Consider the following 15,335-nt stretch of genomic DNA (forward strand, 5'->3'; position numbering starts at 1 on the left):
ACTTTATTTTTTTTTATTTTTAAAATTTTTAAAAATTATACTTTAAGTTCTGGGATACATGTGCAGAACATGCAGGTTTGTTACACAGGTATACATGTGCCATGGTGGTCTGCTACACCTGTCAACCTGCCATCTAGGTTTTAAGCCCCGCATGCATTAAGTATTTGTCCTAATGCTATCCCTCCCCTTGCCCGCCGTCCCCTGACAGGCCCTGGTGTGTGATGTTCCCTCCCTGTGTCCATGTGTTCTCATTGTTCAACTCCCACTCATGAGTGAGAACATGCGGTGTTTGGTTTTCTGTTCCTGTGTTAGTTTGCTGAGATGATGGTTTCCAGCTTCATCCACGTCCCTGAAAATTACATGAACTCATTCTTTTTTATGGCTGCCTAGTATTCCATGGTATACATGTGCCACATTTTCTTTATCCAGTCTATCCTTCATGGGCATTTGGGTTGGTTCCAAGTCTTTGCTGTTGTAAATAGTGCTGCAATAAACATATGTGTACATGTGTCTTTATAGTAGAATGATTCACAATCCTTTGGGTATATACCCAGTAATGGGATTGCTGGGTCAAATGGTATTTCTGGTTCTAAAAGTCTTAAAATATCCTCTAAAGCAGATTTCAAAATGCAACATCCATGAGTCCGCAGGAGACCTGCTCACAGACGGCATCTGTAATTTACAGGAAGATGACGCTGACACTGGCTTAACCATGCACTTAGCACACCACAGTTACAGTGAAAATCCAATTTTGTGCCAAAAGTGGGAAATAAATGAAGCTGTAAGTGTTTGCTTTAGGAGACTTTGTTTGATTCTTGTAAATAGAAAATGGTTTTATTACATGTAAAATAAGATTTAAAGTGGTCACTGTGAGGAATCGCCACACTGTCTTCCACAATGATTGAACTCATTTACACTCCCGCCAACGGTGTAAAAGCGTGCCTGTATCTCCACATCCTTTCCAGCATCTGTTGTTTCCTGACTTTTTAATGATCGCCATTCTAACTGGCATGAGATGGTATCTCATTGTGGTTTTGATTTGCATTTCTCTAATAAGCAGTGATGATGAGCTTTTTTTCATGTTTGCTGACCACATAAATATCTTCTTTGAGAAGTGTCTGTTCATATCTTTCACTCTCTTTCTGATGGGTTTTTCTTTCTTGTAAATTTGTTTAAATTCTTTGAGGATTCTGGATATTAGACGTTTGTCAGACGGCTAGATTGCAAACATTTTCTCCCATTCTATTGGTTGCCTGTTCACTCTGATGATAGTTTTTTGGCTGTGCAGAAGCCCTTTAGTTTAAGGTTTTTTTTTAATATTTGTGTAATAATGTCCAGTTTTATCAAGGAGAATGATCTACATAGGAGCTTTTATGCAGAACTCATTGTTCTTCACTTAGAGCTTGTTAGTCCCGTAGTAAAGTCAAATCCATCTTCAGTTGCTACGTGCCTTTGTTACACAGTTAAACTTGAGTTGGAGATGCTCTGCCGGAGGGAGGAATTTTCACTCCCCAGATGTGTTTGTGTAATATAATGTATTTTCCCCCTTTCCCCTGTGGAAACTTTGTGGAAGATTATTTCACTGTTAACCCTGATGGATATTTTAGTAATCGAACAAGTGTCTGTTACTCCTTTACTCATTTATTTATCAAACACTTACTGGGTGCCTTCTGGGTACCAGACACTGCACTAGACCCTGGGGAGTCAAAGGTGAATCACACTTGGTCTCTACCCCCTGGGAATTCATTCTGGTGAGAGAAATTGTAAACAAACCATTACGATAGTATGGGATATTTTTTACAGTATGACATGAGATAATGTGTGTGAAAAACTTTGTAAGCTTTACACATTTAAGATTTTTTTCTCCAGTGCATAGCATGATGCCTGACATATTTTAACTGCTCTTTATACCCTTGAATGAACTGGTGAAGGGCCAAGAGTTATGAGAGCATAATACTAGAGTGGAGACGGATTCGTTCTGCCTGATGGACAGGTGGGATGCAGAGTCTTCTAAGAATATCACTTTTGAACCGGACTTGGAAATATAAGTTGTTTATTTTAAGAATCGAGAAAAGAGATTCTGTGGGGGCAGCTGTCAGTTGTTAAAGTGCCTTGATTTAGATGAACCACATATCTACAGGCTTATACAGTTTATAGGACGCTTCTGTTTACCGTATCTCTTTTGAGCCTTATGACAGGTGCATGAGGTGAGTTCATACAACCAAGAGAAGCCTTGACCAGAACCTGGGTTCTAGGGTGTAAGAGACAGCATCTGGCCGGTTTATTCTGTACAGTTTCACGGATGTTATGATCGCTAATATTATTGTATTTCCATTTCTGAAAGCATGGTTTTCTGAGTTACAAGTATATGAAAGACAAACGTATACATGTAATAAAATGTATAGGTTTGTTTTTTGTTTTTTTCTTTTTCTTTTTCTTTCTTTCTTTTTTTTTTTTTTTTGAGAGAGAGTCTCGCTCAGTCCCAGGCTGAGTGCAGTGGTGCGATCTTGGCGCACTGTAATCTCCGTCTCTGAGGTTCAAGTTATTTTCCTGCCTCAGCCTCCCAAGGAGCTGGGATTACAGGTGTGCACCACCATGCCTGCCTAATTTTTGTATTTTTAGTAGAGAGGGGGTTTCACCATGTTGGCCAGGCTGGCTTCGAACTCCTGACCTCATGATCTGCCAGCCTCGACCTCCCAAAGTGATGGGATTTTAGATGTGAGCTACCGCGCCCACTCATAATTTCCTTTTTATTTCTGTAAAGCAGGTTAGCTTGTATTGATACATGAGGAGGTTTTTTTCCAGAGGTTTCAGAAACAAGCTAGAATATGCTTCCATAATATTTCATAGATTCTTTATGATTCAAGCAGTGTTTCAGGATTTTCAGTCCATTTAAAGCATTTATCTAATGAACACTAAGTAGAAACTATGAGCTCTACATTCTCTTGTAAGCTTTCTTTTTCTGTTATAGTTGAGCAACTTTGTTGACATTTTTATTTTTATTATTATTTTTATTATTATTATTTTGAGACGCAGTCTCCCTCTGTCACCCAGGCTGGAGTGCAGTGGTGCAATCTCAGCTTACTGCATACTCCGCCTCCCGGGTTCATGCCATTCTCCTGCCTCAGCCTCCCGAGTAGCTGGTACTACAGGCGCCCGCCACCACGCCCAGCTAGTTTTTTTTGTAGTTTTAGTAGAGACGGGGTTTCACCGTGTTAGCCAGGATGGTCTTGATGACCTGACCTCGCGATCCACCCACCTCGACCTCCGAAAGTGCTGGGATTACAGGTGTGACCCACCATGTCTGGCCCAGTTGTAGCTCTTATGTTTAGATCTTCGATCCATTTTGAGTCAATTTTTGTGTGTGGTGTAAGCTAAGTGTCCACCTACATTCTTTTGCATGTAGATAATCCAGTTTTCCCAGTATTATTTGTTGAAAAGACTCTTTCCCACTGAGTGATCCTGGCACTTTTTTGAAAATCACTTCACCATATAAGCGAGAGTTTATTTCTGAACTCTCTGTTCTCTTTCAGTGCTCTGTGTTTGTGCCAATACAACACTGTTTTTTATTTTATTTATTTATTTTTTGAGGTGGAGTTTCACTCTTGTTGCTCAGGTTGGAGTGTAGTGGCCTGATTTTGGCTCACTGCAACCTCTGCCTCCTGGTTGCAAGTGATTCTCCTTCCTCAGCCTCCTGAGTAGCTGAGATTACAGGCATGCGCCACCACGCCCAGCTAATTTGGTATTTTTGGTAGAGACGGGGTTTCTCCATGTTGGTCAGGCTAGTCTTGAACACCGGACCTCAGGTTCCTGGTGCTTCCTATTGCACCATCTTCCCAGAATCCTCTCCCTTCCTGTTGTGCTTTTTTTTTTTTTTTTTTTTTTTTTTTTCTTTGAGACAGAGTCTCGCTCTGTCGCCCAAGCTGGAGTGCAGTGGCGCGATCTCAGCTCACTGCAAGCTCCGCCTCCCGGGTTCCCGCCATTCTCCTGCCTCAGCCTCCCGAGTAGCTGGGACTACAGGCGCCCGCCACCTCGCCCGGCTAGTTTTTTGTATTTTTTAGTAGAGACGGGGTTTCACCGTGTTAGCCAGGATGGTCTCGATCTCCTGACCTCGTGATCCACCCGCCTCGGCCTCCCAAAGTGCTGGGATTACAGGCGTGAGCCACCGCGCCTGGCCCCTGTTGTGCTTTTATAGCCACGCTTGCTTTCCTCCTGCTGCCAGACTTAGTCATAACCACTAATGTATTCTTCATTTTGGTAATTTTGTTATGTCAAGGATGTTATATAAATGGGATAATAGAAGTTGTAATTTTCCAGAGGCCAGGTGCATGGCTTACGCCTGTAATCCCAGCATATTGGGAGGCTGAGGCGGGTGGGTCACTTGAGGTCAGGAGTTTGAAACCAGCCTGGCCAACATGGTAAAACCCTGTCTCTACTGAAAATACAAAAATTAGCCAGCTGTGGTGGCGCTCACCTGAAATCCCAGCTGCTTGGGAGGCTGAGACATGAGAATTGCTTGAATCCAGGAGGCAGAGGTTGCAATGAGCTGAGATTGTGCCTCTGCACTCCACCCTGGGTGACAGAGTGAGACTCGGTCTAAAAACAAAACCAAACAACATGTAACTTTCTGGGATTGAGTTTTTTACACTAGGTTTAATTCCTCGGAAATTCCTCCAGGTTGTTGCTTAATGTTTGTTACAGTTATACTGCATTTTTTATTTTTTTTTATTTTTATTTTTTTTTTTTGAGACAGAGTCTCGCTCTGTCGCCCAGGCTGGAGTGCTGTGGCCGGATCTCAGCTCACTGCAAGCTCCGCCTCCCGGGTTCCCGCCATTCTCCTGCCTCAGCCTCCCAAGTAGCTGGGACTACAGGCGCCCGCCACCTTGCCCGGCTAGTTTTTTGTATTTTTTAGTAGAGACGGGGTTTCACCGTGTTAGCCAGGATGGTCTCGATCTCCTGACCTCCTGATCCGCCCGTCTCGGCCTCCCAAAGTGCTGGGATTACAGGCTTGAGCCACCGCGCCCGGCCTAATGTTTGTTACAGTTATACTGCATTTTGTTTAATTACTTATTTGCTGAAAGATAATCTCAGTTATTTCCACTTGTAGGTTATTATGAATAAAAGTGTTATAAACATTACACAGGTTTTCATGTGAACATAAGTCTTCATTTAGTAATTTTGATAGGTGGGTAGTGATCTCACTGTGTGTATTATTATTATGATTATTTTTGAGACAGGGTCTTGCTCTGTTACCTAGGCTTTGAAGGGCAGTGTTGTGATCATGGCTCATTGCCACCTTAACCCTCTGAGTAGCTGGGACTATGGGTGTGTGCCACTACACCCAGCCAGTGTTTTTAAAATACATTTCTGAGGAGATGGGGTCTTGCTATGTTGCTCAGGCCAGTTTTGAACTTCTGAGCTCAAGCCATGCTCCAGACTGGTCTCCTAAAGTGCTGGGATTACGGGTCACTACACATGCCTCATTGTGTTTTTAATATATATTTACTTGGCGGCTAATGATATTGACCATTTTTTCAGGTGCTTATTTGGTATCTTTTTAATAAAAAAACACGGAACACTTTAAGAATTTGCATGTCATCACTGTGCAGGGAGCATGCTAATCTTCTCTGTATTGATTCAATTTTGGTATATGTGCTGCTGAGACAAGCAAACTAGTACCTTTATGTATCTGCTGTTCATCACTTTTGGCTATTTTCTTTTTCTCTTTTTGAGACAGAGTCTCCCCATCTCTACTAAAAAAAATACAAAAATTAGCCGGGCATGGTGGCACATGCCTATAGTCTCATCTACTTGGGAGGCTGAGGCGGGAGAATTGCTTGAACCCAGGAAGCAGAGGTTGCAGTGAGCTGAGATCGCACCACTGTACTCCAGCCTGAGCGACAGAGTGAGACTGTCTGGGAAAAAAAAAGATTATTCCACTCTTGATGGGTACAATGTTCTGTTAATATCCATGGATGCAGTTAGTTCATGGGGTTGAATTAAATATTCTTGCTGTGAATATATGTGTAGTTTTAACAGTTGTTACAGGGAAATATTGAAGTCTCTCTAGTGGATTTATGCATTTCTCCATTCTGTTCCATCAGGTTTTCGTTCACATATTTTGTAGTCTTGTTTTTTGGTGCATACACGTTCAGGAATGTTATGTCCTTTTGGTGGATTGACCCTTCTCTCAATAAATAATTTCCTTCTTAGTCTCTAGTACTTTTTCTTTGCTCTGAAGTATACTGTTTCTGATATTGTCATCCAGCATTTCTTTAATTAATGTTTGCATCATATACCTTTTTAATTTTTTCTTTGCTTTCAACCTGCTTAGGGTGTTATATTCGAAGTAAATTTCTTGTACACAAAATAGTGTTAGGTTATGTTTTATTTCTTTTTCTTTTTCTTTTTTTTTTTCTTTTTTTTTGAGATGGAATCTTGTACCGTCACCTGGGCTGGAGAGCAATGGCATCATCTTGGTTCACTGCAACCTCTGCCTCCCGGGTTGAAGTGATTCTCCTGCCTCAGCCTCCTGAGTAGCTAGGATTACAGGTGCACGCCACCATGCCTGGTTTTTTTTATATTTTTAATAGAGATGGGGTTTCACTATGTTGACCAAGCTGGTCTTGAACACTTGACCAAGTGATCTGCCTTCCTCAGCCTCCCAAAGTGCTAGGATTACAAGTGTGAGCCACCGTGCCTGGCCTTTTTTTTTTCTTTTGAGACATGGTCTTGCTCTGTCACCCAGGCTGGACTGCAGTGGCACAATCGTGGTTTACTGCACCCTGGACCTCCTGGGCTCAAACAATTCCCCCACCTCAGCCTCCCAAGTAATTGGGACCACACATGTGCACCATCACACCTGGCTAATTATTTTTATTATTTGTAGGGACGAGGTCTTGTTATGTTGCCCAGCCTGGTCTCGAACTCCTGGGCTCAAGAGACCCTCCTGTGATGGCCTCCCAAAGCTCTGGCATTACAGGCGTGAGCCACCATGCTTGGCTTTAGGTTAGTTTTTAAAATCCAGTTTGTCAATCTTTGTCTTTTTTTTTTGAGACGGAGTGTCGCTCTGTGACTCAGGGTGGAGTGCAGTGGTATGATCTTGGCTCACTGCAACCTCCACCTAGTGGGTTCAAATGATTCTCCTGCCTCAGCCTCCAGAGTAGCTATTGCAGGTGCCTACCACCACACCTGGCTAAATTCTTTTTTTGTATTTTTAGTAGAGACAGATTTGCACCATGTTGGCCAGGCTGGTCTCGAACACCGAACCTCAAATGATCTGCTCTCCTTGGCCTCCCAAAGTGCTGGGATTACGGTCATGAGCCACTGCACCTGGCCAGTTTTTGTCTTTTATTTGCCGTATTTAGGTATTTGGGTCATTTACACAGTTACAGATGTTGTCAGAGTCCCCCCCCTTTTTTTTTTTTTTTTTTTGGAACAAAGTCTTATTCTTGCCTAGGCTGGAGGGTAGTGGATCAATCTTGACCTACTGCAACCTCTGCCTCCCGGGTTCAAGCAGTTCTTGTGCCTCAGTCTCCCAAGTAACTGGGATTACAGGCATGTGACACCACACCCAGCTAATTTTTATATTTTTAGCAGAGATGGGGTTTCACCACGTTGGCCAGGCTGGTCTTGAATTCCCGGCCTTAGATGATTCACCCACCATGGCTTCCCAAAGTGCTAGAATTACAGGCCTCAGCCACCATGCCTCGTTTAAGTTTTTGTTTTTTGATTGTTCTTTTTCCTGCTTTCTTTTGGGTTCCTTGATCATTTTTGGAATTCCATTTTTCTTGTTGTATTTTTTTTCTACCCCAATTCACTATGCCAAAACCATTTTTCTTTATTGTGTTTTATATCTGTTTATTTTAGTTCATTGATATTTTTTGGATATTTGTTCCACTGAAACTGTTTTTCTTCTTTTTTTGAGACAAAGTTTTGCTCTTGTTGCCCAGGCTGAAGTGCAATGGCGCGATCTTGGCTCACCGCAACCTCCCCCTCCCAGGTTCAAGCGATATTCCTGCCTCAGCCTCCTAAGTCGCTGGGATTACAGGCATTCGCCACCACACTGGCTAATTTTAGTAGAGACGGAGTTTGTCCATGTTGGTCAGGCTGTTCTCAAACTCCTGACCTGAGGTAATTCACCCACCACGGCCTCCCAAAGTGATGGGATTACAGGCATGAGTCACCACGTCTGGCCGAAACATTTTTTTGGGGAGGCCAAGATGGGTTAGTCACCTGGGGTCAGGGTTTGAAGCCAGCCTGGCCAACATGGCAAAACCCCATCTCTACTAAAAACACAAAAATTAGCGAGACATGATGGCGGCACCTGTAATCCCTGCTACTCAGGAGGCTGAGGCAGGAGAATGGCTTGAACTTGGGAGATGAGCTGAGATAATGCCAGTGCACTCCAGCTTGGGCAGCAGAGCGAGACTCCATCTCAAAAAACAAAAAACAACCAAACGAAAAAAGTTTTTTTTTCAGTTAATTCTGATGTATCTGTGAGATATTAGATATAAGATATATCAATGTTTGCATTTGTTTATTGCCTTTTTCCATTCAGTTTGAAATCTTCCCAATTCTTGGTATCTTTTTGGTATCACAAATAAGTTTTGACTGAAACCTGCGCATTTTTGTGTTCTCATGAGACTATGCGGCTTAAACAACTGTTTTAACTAGTGTTCTCTTACACTGATCTAACAGGAGCGGAGTGTTGGTGCCACCTTGTTAAGCCAGGTTGGGGATGAAGTTCAGGTTGTCTACCTTGTCTATGTTGATATTTGAGGTAAACTCCCTTTTAGTTCCCTTTTTTTTTTTTTTTTTGAGACGGAGTCTCGCTGTGTCTCCCAGGCTGGAGTGCAGTGGCATGATCTCGGCTCACTGCAAGCTCTGCCTCCCGGGTTCATGCCATTCTCCTGCCTCAGCCTCCCGAGCAGCTGGGACTACAGGCGCCCCCCGCCACGCCCGGCTAATTTTTTTGTATTTTTCGTAGAGATGGGGTTTCACCGTGTTAGCCAGGATGGTCTCGATCTCCTGACCTTGTGATCCGCCCGCCTCGGCCTCCCAAAGTGCTGGGATTACAGGCGTGAGCCACTGTGCCGGCCTCCCTTTTAGTTCTTTGCAGAGGTGGAAGTCGTGGCTCCCCACCTGCCTGATCTCCGTGGTGGGTGTGGCCTCAAATTTTACTGTGTGCAGGTAAAAGTTCTGACTCTCTCCTAGGTCTTCTCTGCTACCGCTCCAGTGGGAACAGGGAGGGATGCCTTATTACTGGCAGATGGTGGTGAAGGCCAGGCTTCCCCACGTTTCTCCACTGACACGGTGGGGAGGGGATGCTTATTAACTAGCGTTTGGAATGAAAGTTCCAGTGCCCTGCTTAATTTGCTCTGACACCACCTGGTGGAAATCTGGGGTTGTTTTCATGACAGTCTCACAAGGGTGGATATCTAGTTCCCATGCGATCATTGCTGGTATGGGTGGGGCTAGGTTTTCTGTGGTGTGATGCTGGATTAGAGCAGTTCTTCAAAAGTTTTCTTTCTGGTGAACATCCCACTTTACTGGTAATTTGGTCCGGAGAGAGAAGACCTTTGTTGGGGCTTCTTTTTTTTTTGGAGGCAGTCTCTCTCTATCACCCAGGCTGGAGTGCAGCGGCGCCATCTCTGCTCACTGCAACCTCCGCCTCCCGAGTTCAAGCGGTTCTCGTGCCTCAGCCTCCGGAGTAGCTGGGATTATAGGCGTCGGCCAACATGCCTGGCTAATTTTTACTTTTAGTGGAGACGGGATTTTGCCATGTTGGCCAGGCTGGTCTCCAACTCCTGACGTCAGGTGATCCACCCGCCTCAGCCTCCCGAAGTGCTGGGAGTATAGGCCTGAGCCACCGCGCCCGGCCCTGTTGGGGATTGTTTTGGTCTGCGCCCATCGGTGTTCCTGATGTACTCACTTCTTCCATTCCAGTAGTAGGATACATTAGTCAAGAATAATACCCAGGGAATTTACTGCTATACTGTGCCTTGTGTCTTGTGATCCTGAACTAATTTGCCTTCTCTCCACCTTTCAGAGAATATTCGTTTCATTTATAATATTCACTTTTTAAATTTGTACTTAGTGGGAGGAATAGGGAAAAGTATGTCCGGTCCATCCTCCTAGAAGTGTAAGTCTAACCTTTGATTCATTGAGTGTGCCCTATTTTTCTGTTTCTGTTTCATTGACTTCTGCTTGATCTTTCTTTTGCTCTTCTAGTTTCTTAAGGAAAAGATGAAGTCACTGATTTGTTTCTTTTCTAATATAGTCGTGTAATTGTATAAATTTCTCTTTCAATTACTGCTTTAACTGTCTTAAAAATACTTGATATTTTTGTCTTTTTTTAACCCTTTTTAAATTAAATTAAATTAATTAATTAATTTTATATTTTGAGACAGATTCTTGCTGTGTCGCTCAGGCTGGAGTGCAGCCGTGCGATGTTGGCTCACTGCAACCGCCACCTCCCGGGTTCAAGCAATTCTCTGCCTAAGCCTCCTGAGTAGCTACGGTTACAGGTGCCTGCTACCATGCCCAGCTAACTTTTGTATTTTTAGTAGAGACGGAGTTTCCCCATCTTGGCCACACTGGTCTTGAACTCCCCACCTTGTGATCCATCTGCCTCGACCTCCCAAAGTGCTGGAATTACAGGCGTGAACCACGGCTCCTGGTCCCCATTGGTTATTTTAAAAGTATGTTTTGATTCCAAATGTTGGGATTGTCTATTGATTTTTTTTTTCTGTCTTGATTTCAGGAGATCATGACCATCCTGGCTAACGTGGTGAAACCCCGTCTCTACTAAAAAATACAAAAAACTAGCCCGGTGAGGTGGAGGGCACCTGTAGTCCCAGCTACACGGGAGGCTGAGGCAGGAGAATGGCGTAAACCCGGGAGGCAGAGCTTGCAGTGAGCGGAGATCCAGCCACTGCACTCCAACCTGGGTGACAGAGCGAGACAACGTCTCAAAAAATAAAAATAAAAATAAAAAAATATAATATAATATAATTGTAGATTCTTTCATTTCTTCTTACAGTTCCTACTTTCATTTTTGCTTTATTTATTTTGAAGCCCTGTTATTAATAGGGAAATAATTGCTTAGGATTTGTGTGTGTTCTTGACGAATTAAACCCTTAATGTATATAAACTATGATCTTTTTTCCTGATAAAATTTTTATTTTTGTCTACTTTACATGATAGTATTATAATGATTTCAACTTTCTTTTGATTTTGTAGTGTGTAATAAGATCTTTTTCTTTGGCTGCATTAGAATTTTATTTCTGATTTTAGTCGTTTTGGTCGTGGTTTACCTCATTTTTTGGAGATGGGCTTTTACTCTATCGCCTGGGCTGGAGTGTAGTGTCACAATCATGGATCACTATGGCCTCAACCTCCTCCTGCCTTAGCTGGAAGGACCACAGGTGTGTGCCACTACCCGTGGCTAATTTTTGTGTGTGTGGTTTTTTGTTTTTTTGAGACGGAGTTTCCCTCTTGTTGCCCAGGCTGGAGTGCAGTGGCACAATCTTGGCTCACTGCAATCTCTGTCTCCCTGGTTCGAGCAATTCTCCTGCCTCAGCCTCCCAAGTAGCTGGGATTACAGGCATGCGCCACCATGCCCATCTAATTTTGTATTTTCAGTAGAGACAGGGTTTGTCCATGTTGGTCAGGCTGGTCTCGAACTCCTGACCTCAGGTGACCTGCTGGCCTCGGCCTCCCAAAGTGCTGGGATTACAGGTGTGAGTCACAGGGCCAGGCCATTTTTCGTGTGCGTGTGTTTTTTTGTTTTGTTTTGTTTTGTTTTGTTTAAGAGACGGTGTTCTGCAATGTTGCCCACACTAGTCTCAAACTCACAGCCTGAAAAGATTTTCCCACCTCGGCCTCCCAAAGTGCTGGGATTACAGGCGTGAGCCACTGCACTCAGCCACTTTTCTTCATGTTTCTAGTGACTGATAGTTGATTAATAGAGTGCCGTGTTATATATGCTTATAATTTCCATCAAACATGTGAAAGTTTTTGGCCGTGATTTCTAAAGATTTTTTTTTCTATATTATCTCCTGTTTTGTAGCTCTGGTTACAAGTATGTTTGGCCTCTTGAAGTTATTTCAATTATCACATATTACATTTTTTAGTGTTTTTTTTTTCAGTGTTTCATTTAGGTTAGTTAAGTTTGGTTTCATGTGTTGTAAATTTCAAAGTGTATTTTTCACCTTAGACTTTGTAATTTTTCATCTTTAGAAGTTCAAATTTTAAAAATATTTCATATTTTTACTTAATATGTTTGTTTCTTCTAGCCTTCTGATCACATGAAATAGCATCATAATGTTTTAAAGGACTTGTGTACTAATTCTATTTTCTGTTTCATTTCAAAATTGGTTTGTTTTTTGTTTCATTGTGGGGTGTAATTTCCTGCTTCTGTGTAAGTCTTATAAATTTTGATTGACTTTTTAACCGGTGGGAATTTTACCTTGTTTTCTCGTTTCTCTAGTTTTGTTTGCCTTTTAAAAATATTTGTGGACTTTGTTCTGTGGTATTATTCAGTTGCTTGAAAACAGTTTCTTTCTGTTGGGTCTTTTATGTTTTCTTTGATTGGACTAGGGCTGTGTTTAGGGTTAAGTTTTTCCTCCTTCTGAAGCCTTTTCTTTCCTAGTACTCTGATGTCATATCTCCAATGTGATATAAATTACATCACATCATTTCCTTTTGTATTTTGGGTATGGATACCATTCACATCCTTATGTCAGTTCTGGATGCTATTACCTCTAATTCTTTTGGTGATTTCTCACCTTGCCCTTGGATAGCTCCTTTACATTGCAAGTGCTGATTTGTCATTCAACCAAAAGTTCTAGGGTGAGCCTTTGTAAATCTCTTCGTTTGTCTCTCTCTCTCCAGCTGTCTACTCAGTGCTGGTCTCCCTTGTGAGCTCTAGGCACCTTGGCCTCCTTGGACTTCCAGCTCCATTTCCTCAGCTTGCGGAGACCACGTGCTCTGCCTGGGTTCCTCCTCCGTGTTCCACGACCTGGAAACTCTTGAGGCAGTAAGCTGGGCAAGCCTGCAGCCCGTTTGTTTTTGTCTTCCAGGGATCACTGTCTTTTGTTACTTGTCCAATATCTTCAGTGTTGTTGTTTCATTCATTTTATTAGGTTTTTATTATTTCACGCAAGGAGGCTAAATCTGGTCCCCTTATTCACGCCGTCTTGACCAGAAGTGGTATCATTGTGGTTTCAATCTATATTTTCATGAGAACTGGTGATATTAAGCACGTTTTAGCTCGTGTGTTGATGATTTGTGTGCTCTCATTGGTGATGAGTTTGTTCATTTAGCCTTTAGTGTTCTTTGTTTTCTTTTTTCATCTATTTGAGTTGCAGAAGGTGTTTCTATGTCCTAAATACTCATCCTTTGTTAGATAAATGTTTTGTAAATACTTTCCCTAAGTCTGTGTGGTTTACCTATTTATTTTAACTGTACTTTTTGATGAGCAGAAATATTTATATCTGATAAATTTTATTTATCAGTGTTTTCTTTTGTAGTTACTGCTTGCTGTGAGCTAAGACACTTTTGCCTAACCTCGAAGTCATGAAGGTAGTTTCCTTGATTTCCTCTAAAGGCTTTGCTTTTGCTAATTTATATTAGGTCTGTGATGCATCTGCAGTTATTTTTGTAGGTTTGAGTTTTTTGCATATGGCTGTCCAGTTGTGTTTCACCATTGGTTGAAAAGAGTCTCCTTTTCTCGCTGGGTTGCTTTGGGAACATCCTGTGGCTGCATAAGTGGGATCTCTTTCAGAAATCTTCCTTCTGCTCCAAAAATCTGTTTGTCTAGCTCAGTTAGAGTATTCTGATTAGTTTGTAACTTTATATTGTCTTGAAGGTAGAATTGCAAGGCCTTAAACCTTTTTCTTCTTTTTCAAATTTTTTCATATTCTACGTCCTTCACATTTCCATATCAATTTTAATAATCTCTTTTCTCTCTTCTCCAAAAAAGGCTGATGGGATCATGATTGTAATTGTCTTGAATCTGCTGATCAGTTTGAGGAGAACTGACATCTTAACAACCATTGAGTCTTAATCATTAGTATAGTATATCTCTCCATTTATTAGGTCTTTTTTGTTTTGCCTGAGCAGTCGTTTGTTGCTTTTAGCCTTTGGTCTGTTTTTAAAATAACTTATTTTTTTTTTCCTTTTTTTTGAGACGGAGTCTCACTCTGTCGCCTGGCTGGAGTACAGTGGCACAGTCTTGGCTCACTCCATCTCCTGGGTTCAAACAATTCTCCTGCCTCAGCCTCCCAAGCAGCTGGGATTACAGACATGTACGACTAAGCCCAGCTAATTATTTTAGTAGAGATGGGATTTCACCACGTTGGCCAGGCTGGTCAACTCCTGACCTCAAATGATCTGCCTGCTTCAGCCTCCCAAAGTGCTGGGATTACAGGCATGAGTCACCACGCCTGGCCTAAAATTATTTTTATTTTTAAGTATTTGGTCCTTTTTTGATGCTATTATATTTTAAAATATTAAATACATTTTTCAGCAATTATAAAGTATTATAACATTTTCTCATTTTTGGTTGGAAATTGAATTTTTGTATATTGACCTGTTTCTTACAACCTTACTTAAGTCCTATTAATTCTACTAGATTTTAAGGTAGATTTCTTAGATCTTCTAATAGGTGATTGTCATAAAACACAGTTTTCTCTCTTTTTTCCCGTTGTAATTCCTTTTCTTCTCTTCCCTTACAGAATGGACTTAATCTTGTTTTCATTCTTCGAGGAGACATTCAGTGTCACCCCATTAATTATAAGTCAGCTGTAGGGGTTTTATTGATGAACTTTATCAGATTGTTTTCAAATATAGGTTTTAGTACTATTTAGATATGACAAGGCCAACAGAAGCCTACATGACTCCCATTGAAAAGATAGTTACCGTCACAGACCCCAAGAGGAATAGTCATGCCATGCCATGGAGAATACACAGTTGAGTAAGGTCTAGCCCTCGCTTCCTGAGGGTTTATGTCATGAATGCATTTTGAGTTTTCTCAAAAGCTTTTTCTGTATCTATTGAGATAATGCTATATATTTAAAGATATTAATGTAAATTTCATTGTTTTATTTTCAAATGTTGTACTAAATGCCATTTTTTTTGGAGATGGATACAGTGGTGCAATCTCTGCTCACTATAACCTCCGCCTCCTGGGTTCAAGTGATTCTCCTGCCTCAGGGTCCCAAGTAGCTGGGATTACAGGCACATGCCACCATGCTCAGTTTTCTTTTTTGGAGACAGGGTTTCACCATGTTGGCCAGGCAGGTCTCCTGACCTCAAATGATCCTCCCTCT

The 15,335-nt window shown here is 41.9% G+C and overlaps 3 protein-coding genes and 1 non-coding gene across 4 annotated transcripts in view; 1 reads left to right on the top strand and 3 right to left on the bottom strand.

Annotated features, from left to right (window-relative positions):
• LOC126939306 (TBC1 domain family member 3G-like) overlaps positions 1–15,335 on the bottom strand; it is a 574,604-nt gene that overhangs the window by 289,330 nt on the left and 269,939 nt on the right. The gene's annotated exons all lie outside the window — the stretch shown is intronic.
• The window catches only part of LOC126939308 (C-C motif chemokine 3-like 1), a 332,180-nt gene that overhangs the window by 210,160 nt on the left and 106,685 nt on the right, over positions 1–15,335 (bottom strand). The window lies entirely within an intron of this gene.
• The window catches only part of LOC126939305 (TBC1 domain family member 3G-like), a 259,422-nt gene that overhangs the window by 32,678 nt on the left and 211,409 nt on the right, over positions 1–15,335 (top strand). The window lies entirely within an intron of this gene.
• Positions 5,565–5,671, bottom strand: LOC126939980 (U6 spliceosomal RNA). Its single transcript, XR_007720514.1, has one exon. It is a non-coding gene; the product is annotated as a U6 spliceosomal RNA (small nuclear RNA).

The sequence above is a fragment of the Macaca thibetana genome, chromosome 16 (assembly GCF_024542745.1).
Source record: "Macaca thibetana thibetana isolate TM-01 chromosome 16, ASM2454274v1, whole genome shotgun sequence".
Lineage (NCBI taxonomy): Eukaryota > Metazoa > Chordata > Mammalia > Primates > Cercopithecidae > Macaca > Macaca thibetana.